The sequence below is a fragment of the Gossypium hirsutum genome, chromosome A10 (genome assembly GCF_007990345.1).
Source record: "Gossypium hirsutum isolate 1008001.06 chromosome A10, Gossypium_hirsutum_v2.1, whole genome shotgun sequence".
NCBI classification, from domain to species: Eukaryota; Viridiplantae; Streptophyta; class Magnoliopsida; order Malvales; family Malvaceae; genus Gossypium; species Gossypium hirsutum.
This window is the reverse complement of record NC_053433.1, coordinates 74,431,743-74,439,591: the sequence shown is the minus strand read 5'-3', so window position 1 is coordinate 74,439,591 and position 7,849 is coordinate 74,431,743. Positions and strand designations below refer to the sequence as shown.

Below are 7,849 nucleotides of genomic sequence, written 5' to 3'. Positions count from 1 at the left end.
AAAAAGTAGTTTTGAAAAGATAAAAATAAAAATAAAAACATAAAAATAATAAATAAAAGTCTTTAAACATCTTCATCGCTAGATGGTTCGTGAGGTGGGGGCTGCGATGAGATGTGAAGGTGCTGACAAATCTGATAGAGAGTGGCATCAATGTGATCGAAGTGTTGAAAACATTGCTGCTCGAATCGAGTTAGGCACTCAGAGATTTCAGAGAGTGAAGTTGCTTCATGAACTGAACGATAAATAGGTGGTGACTGAGAAACTGGATCCTTGTGAGGTTGAGGGACATCATCGGTAATGTCCTCTGGGTCCTCCTGCTCGATTGACTAGACTAGGCAGTACTGGGGAGGGTCAAATCCACGTCGTTGCTCAATCATCCTCATATGTAGCATACTCGGGATGCCCTGTGGGGACATCTGACCGATGAGAGTGAGGGAGGATGCTTGCGTCGTCATGTTCAGAAGACCAAAGTACCATGCCAGGCAAGTCACATAAGGGCTGATGGATATTACTCCCTTCCTGTGCCGCTCCGTCTGATGGCGAATGGCGAGGGCGATGAAATAAGCAAGGTGAAAGACATGTCCATTTGCCATGCTCCATAAGAAATAGGCATCGTGAGTGTTGACGACACCGGTGCTCTCTCACCGTCCTGTCAGGGTGTGGGCTAGGATGGCGTGTAGGTATGACAAGGATGGGGTGAGAGCCGATATCTTAGAGCGACTCGGGTTATAGGTGGCCGAAGCAAGGATGATGGCCCTCCAGCAGTTGGAGGGAGGCAAGTGGATTTGGGGAAGGGGATGATGAATAGTGGGGGTTTATATAGATTTTGGGGCACACGGCCATGGGACATGCCCGTGTGTTCTAATTTTAGCCTGTGAGTATCGTGATTTTCAAATTTGGGCGCGTCTGAAATTCAGCCCACGCCCGTGTTCTTTGGGCGTGTTGATGCACACGCCCGTGTCGCACGGCCGTGTTCTGTTTCATTCGCTTCTCCCACGCCAGTGTATGTATGTCTATGCCCGTGTTATTTTGTCAGTTTTGACCACGGGTAGTGAGCACGGGTGTGTTGCACGCCCGTGTTGTTGGCAATTCACCCACGGCTATGTCGCACGGCCGTGGCAACTTATTGACTCCCGTGTTGGGGAAAAATTTTGCCCTGTTTTCACACGGCCGTATCGCGCGGCCATGTTGCCTTCCGTGGTATGGGAATGACCTAATTCACACCCGTGTGTGCTTGGCTGTGTGGTTCTGGAAAACCTGTGTTCAGTGACTCAGTTAGTGAATTAAATGTTAAAAACTAAAATCTAAAGAAGTTAACACCGTTAGTACTTGGGTTGCTTCCCGAGAAGCGCTTATTTATAGTCTAAGCTCGACTTACCTCTCTATTGCATGGTCATGGTGGTGCGAGGAGTTTACACTCCTCATACCTGCTATCAATTTTATCAAAATAAGGTTTCAGACGAGTACTATTTACCTTGAACGTACTGAATTTGGGATGAATTACCTCAATTGTGTCGTATGGGAAAATGCTAAGTACCGTAAGAAGGATTTCTCCATTAGGTTCAGAGGTGGCAATCCGAGGGTCTGCTACATTTAATATTACTTTGTCTCCAACCTTAAGTTGATTTGGTGAAATATTGAACTCATCATGGCGTAACTTTGGTTTATCGTGTGATCTAGGTTTCTGTGTTTGCCATTCATCTAGTTCTTCGACCTGTAGCTTTCGTTCTTCATAGATGGGTCCTTTGTCGTTACTCAAACATGGCTCAGGTGTGTTCTTTGAACGTGTTTCCTGCAAATAAGGTTTCACCACATGATCAGTATTAGTAGTACAATTTATACAATCACCCTCGATATTTGATGTGTTAATTGAATTACGAGCTTGAAGAGTGATTATTTCCTCACCCACATGAAGTGTGAGTTCACCTGTATCAACATCAATTATAGTTTTAGCAGTTGCTAAAAAGGGCCTTCCTAAAATTAAAGGCATGTCAGTATCCTTTTCTATGTCTAGAACAACAAAATCATCTGGGAATATGAATTTGTCAATTTTAACGAGTACATATTCAATAATACCTCTAGGGATTCTGATTGTTTTGTCTGCTAATTGAATGCTCATCCTAGTTTGTTTGGGTTTCCCAAGACCTAGTTGTTTAAACAATTTATAAGGCATGACATTGATACTAGCCCCTAAATCAGCCAAAGCATTATTAACATCTAAGCTACCAATTAAACAAGGAATTGTAAAACTCCCTAGATCTTTTAATTTGTTGGTCTGCTTATTCTGTAGTATGGCTGAGCAAACTGCATTTAACTCCACATGGGATGTCTCATCCAACTTCCGCTTATTTGTTAAAAGCTCCTTGAAGAATTTGACTACGTTTGGCATCTGCGAAAGAGCTTCAATAAACGGTAAGTTAATATGTAATTTTTTAAAAAATTTAAGGAATTTACCGAATTGTTCGTCTGTGCGGTCTTTCCTTGTCGTATTGGGGTATGGAACATGAGGTTTGTACTCTTTACTTACTGGTGTTTGTTCACTGTGGTCTACCTTACCTTTGCTTTTACTTACCATAATTCCTTGCCTCGGTTCTGGTTCAGGTTCAACAAACCCTTCCTCATCTTGAATGGTAATTGCATTGAGCTGTTCCCTTGGGTTAGATTCAGTGTTACTCGGTAGGCTACCTTGTGGTCGTTCAGAAATCAATTTGGATAGTTGGCCTATTTGAGTTTCGAGCCCTTGGATCGATGCTTGTTGATTCTTAAGTGCTGTTTCGGTATTCTGAAAGTGAGTTTCCAACACCGAGATAAACTTTGTTAGCATCTCCTCAAGGTTTAGCTTCTTTTCCTGTTGGTAAGGTGGTTGTTGAGAACCCAGAGGGTGTTGTGGCCTTTCATTTCCTTGATCGCCCCACGAGAAATTGGGATGGTTCCTCCAACCTGCATTATAAGTATTACTATATGGGTTAGTTTGAGGTCTAGAGTTATTGTTACCCATATATTGGACTTGTTCCTCCTCGATGCTAGGGTTGAAGGGTTGATATTCTGTGTATGCTCCTCCTCCGTTTGAATCGCATCTCATCACTGGATGTGCCTGAGTAGAACCACACAAACTGTCAATCTTTTTATTTAAGAGTTCTACCTGGTTAGATAGCATAGTAACCGCATCGAGGTTGAAAACACTAGCTGCTTTCGTCAGCTTTGTCCTCAGAACTTGCCACTGATAGTTATTCAGTGACATCTCCTCAATAAATTTGTAAGCTGCTTCAGGTGTTTTGTCATTCAAAGTTCCACCGGCGGCTGCGTCGATGAGTTGCCTCGTTGAGGGGTTCACACCGTTGTAAAATGTCTGAACTTGTAGCCAAAGTGGTAACCCATAGTGAGGGCATCTTCTCAAAAGATCCTTGTATCTCTCCCATGCATCATAGAGTGTTTCTAGATCTATCTATACAAAAGAAGAGATGTCATTCCTTAACTTAGCGGTTTTAGCCGGCAGAAAATATTTAAGTAAAAACTTTTCGGTCATTTGTTCCCAAGTAGTGATCGACCCTCGTGGTAACGAGTTCAACCACTATTTATCTTTGTTCCTCAATGAAAGGGAAACAACCAAAGGCGAATGGCATCATCAGAAATGCAATTGATTTTAAAAGTGTCGCAAAACTCCAGAAAATTCGCCAAGTGATTGTTTTGATCCTCATCCTGCAAACCATCAAATTGAACAAACATTTTTATCATTTGAATTGTGTTAGGTTTCAGTTCAAAATTATTTGGAGCAATAGCAGGTCTAACTATACTTGACTCAATTCCTACTAAATTAGGTTTAGCATAATCATACATAGTGCGTGGAGCAGGATTCTGATTTACTGGATCAGCAGTAATCGAAGGAGGTAGCGGATTTTCCTGATTTCCAGCCATCTCTTCGGTTGTGGTGTGAATGTCGTCCTCTTGCTCTTCCTCTGTGTATCTTAGGCTTTGCCTTATTTCTCTTTGATTTCTGCGAGCTGTACGATCGATCTCACTATCAAAAAGTAATGGTCCCGACGGGTTTCTTCTAGTCATACACTATAAAAACCTGCTAGAAGCGAATAAACGAAAAATTAGAAAAGAAAATAAAAAATTAAATTCCAATAAAAGTAAAATGGCTAAAGTAATAAAAATCGAGTGTTCCTAATATCTTAGTTCCCCGGCAACGACGCCAAAAACTTGATGTGAACAAATCGTGATAAGTTTTATGATTTATGAATGTCTATTCTTGAAAACTAACTATTATCACGACAAAGGCAAGCGCACCTTATCGAATAGTAGTATTGCTTATGGCAAGACCGGGATGTCAAACCCAAAGGAACTAAAAGTTCTAGTATTAACTTTCTTTTTATTATCTAGCCTAAAAATAAAGGGGTTTGTTTTTATCTAAACTAATTACTAAACTAAGAATGCACAGAAAGTAAATTGGGGAAATAACTTTTGGGAAAACTGAATGATTTGGACAATACCTAAGGGAACAATCCACCTAGACTTCACTTGTTATTGACTCTGAATTAGACGATTTATTCACTTGACTTGATTCGTAGAAATCCCTAAGTTATATTATTATCTCTCTCGAGACTAACAACATCTAACCCTAGGTTGATTAATTGAAATCTCTTTCTAATTAAAACCCCTAGTGTTGCATTAACTCGATCTATGGATTCCCTTATTCGGTTTTACCCTAATCCGGCAAAATTATGTCACCCTATCTCTAGGCGTGCAATCAGCTCCGCTTAATTATGTTAGATCTACTCTTAGATAGAGACTTTTGCTCCTCTAAATAAGCACATCAATACTTGAATGAATATCCTGGAATATTAAAGCAAGAATTAAGAACACATAATTAAGAACAAGTAAAATATTTATCATACAATTCAGAACATAATAACAAGATCCGTCTTAGGTTTCATTCCCCTTAGGTATTTAGGGGGTTTAGTTCATATTTATGAGAGAAAACATCTCAAAAGAATAATGATAACAAAACATAAAGAAAACCCAAGAACTCTTGAAGGGAATTGAAGGGAGATCTTTAGTCTTGAAGGTGAATCCAACTTTTGAGATGGATCAATAGGCTTTCTTTGAGTAATTCCTTGCCTCCTACTCCGTGTGTTTTTTTGGTACCTCCCGGGGTGTTTATATAGGCTTTAGAATGCTTCTAAACCCTCAAGAGTGGCCTTTTCCGAATAGGACTAGACTTGGGCTCGACAAGGACACGCCCGTGTGACACGCTCGTGTACGATTGCTTCAAATCGTGCTCGAGTCTGTTAAATGGACACGGGCGTGTGAACTACCCGTATGAGGAAGTCCAGGCCATGTTGATTTCCCATGTTGACCCATTTTCTCCGTTTTTGGTCCGTTTCTCTCTCTTTTTATTCTCCTATGCTCTCCTAAGTATAAAACATGAAATTAAAGGATTATGAGCATTGAATTTACCAATCCTAAGGATAATTCATCCAAAATTATGCTAAGCATGGGATAAAAATATGTATATATTACGAGTTATCACCACGTAAAATTTGAGGACGAATTTTCTTTGAGGGGGTAAAGTTGTAACACCCCAAATTTCTGTAATTTCAGCTTTTGTGAAATTGTAGCATAGGAAAATATCTGAATATGTTTTTACATGAATTTGCAAAATATCTATTTGATTTTGTGTTTAAATGCTTTGGAGGTGTGTTAGGGACGTCCTAAGTTCAAGTCTCAACTTGGGCAAATTTTTTTTTTCAATTAAATAAAGCCTGGCTTTTGGTTAATAGGCTTATAAGAATTTATTGGTAAAAACTTAACAGAATGGGCCAGCTGGTCTAGTGGTTAAGTGGCAAGGGTTTATGCTAGAGGTCCTATGTCCGAATCCTAGCTTGGGCATTATTTTTTCCACTAAGGCCGTGACAGAATTGGAGGTGAACTAAAACACTGAAGTGGTAGGGTTTATCAGATTATTTCTGAGTAGTTTCCCCAAAAGAACTCTCTCTGGCGAAATTCTTTACTATTTTTCCCTTCTCCACGTTCTTTTTCTTTCTTTTTGTCGAAATTTCCCTTGCCTTCCTCCCATTTGTTTTGATTTTGTATTAACGGGCTTCTGCGATTCATTGATATTCTCCTCATTGGTAAGTTTTTGCTTGTTGTTCGTAAACATTTAAGTTTCTGCTTGTCGTTCGTAAACATCGTTTGATTAATAGATTGAGGGGGAATTTTTTTGAGTGTTTAGGTACTGATCAAGGGGCTGTTCTTCGTTCCTGAACAGCGAATTAAGAGCGTAGTATTGGCTGGTTTTCGCTCGAGGTAAGAAAATTAACGATTTCGGGGCGAAATACCTCGTTTAGTTTCAATCAAAAATTGTTTAAGTGACTGAAATGGGTCTTGACATTGTCGAATATAGGTTCTGGAGTGCTCGGGATTGTGTTAGGCTTTAATCAATACCAGGTGTGTACTCCAATAAATTTGAAATCGCGTTTTGGAAAAAGCCGAAAACGCTACTGTCGACGCCACACTGGTGTGTGGACTGCCCGTGTGGAGGCCATGTGGCGAGATACGACTGTGTGGTCGACGAAGTAGGCCGTGCACCCACCACACGAGAACGATGAAAATAGGCGTGTGAGGCTGGCGAGGCCGTGTGCGAGGCACGGGCTTGACTAATTGGGCCGTGTGGGCCATACATGTGAACCACATCAGCGTGTGGGATCTTGGGCAAGGCGGTGTGATCCACACGGGCAAGGCCAATCTGAGCTGTGTGATCCCACACGAGCAGGGCACACGGGCGTGTGAGCTCGATTTGTTTGAAATGTTCTACAAGGTTGCACGGGTTGCCCAAGTCGACTGTGACCTGATTATAGGGTCGGTAAGCATTACTTAGACCCCTCTACTTCGATCTGATACTAATATGTTTGTAAAAGCATGATAATTAAAGCATGTGTATATGTCTAATTTAATGATGATGTTGTGATTTGACATCTGCACATGAGCATGCCATATTATTTATGTTGCATTGCATTGGGTTGAGTATGTTGTTGAAGAGAAGGAAGACTGAAAGGCTATTAGCCTGTTATGTGGCAGCTATGTTGCATATATTTGATACGTGCTGTATATGGAACCATTTGGTGTGTAGGGTTGGATGGGTTGATTTTATCCCCATACTTGGTTTGTAGGGATAGGTGGGTCAATTTTATCCCCACATGGTGTGTTGAGTTGGATGGAGATGATGTGTAAGGTTGGTGGGCCTTACTTTCTTGATTGATATGCATGTATGGCTGTATGGGCTAAGGCCTGAATGTATCTGATACTGTTCTGAGTGGGCTAAGGCCTACACCGATTCTGTTAAGAGCTCAGGCTCGATTATGACTGTTTGACTGCTACCCGTTTATATGCATGTTTTACTATGGGGATGTACACACTGAGTTTGCGAAAACTCACCCCATATTTTATTTGTCTGTCAGGTAATCCCCAGCAGTAGGTGGTTCGGTGCAGCGGAGGGCTCAACAGTGACCACTTCTACATACACTCTGGTTTCAAAGGTTTTTAGTGCTTTTATTATTTTAATTGCTATAGTTGGGAGTAATAATTTCTAGTTTCAGACTGTTTGGTTTAAGTTTGGAATTTTGAAATACTATTTATGGATTCTGGAACTGCAAATTTATTTGTTTTTAAGCTTCCGCGAACTAAGACAATGTTTTCAAGCAAATTAATCAATATATGTTTTCTAAGTTAAGTAAAAGGTGGTAACTAGAACGGTTTTTGGGTAAACACGGTTTTAAATACATTCTCATGTGACTTCGCCAGATTTGGCCATAACGTCTAGGCCGGGTTTGGGGTGTTACAATAGATG

General features: G+C 40.7%; 1 non-coding gene across 1 annotated transcript; it reads left to right on the top strand.

The window, feature by feature from the left end:
- The first annotated feature begins 3,371 nt into the window (after positions 1–3,371).
- LOC121208903 (small nucleolar RNA R71) lies at positions 3,372–3,478 on the top strand. The gene has a single exon (XR_005904025.1). It is a non-coding gene; the product is annotated as a small nucleolar RNA R71 (small nucleolar RNA).
- The last annotated feature ends 4,371 nt before the right edge of the window (positions 3,479–7,849 follow it).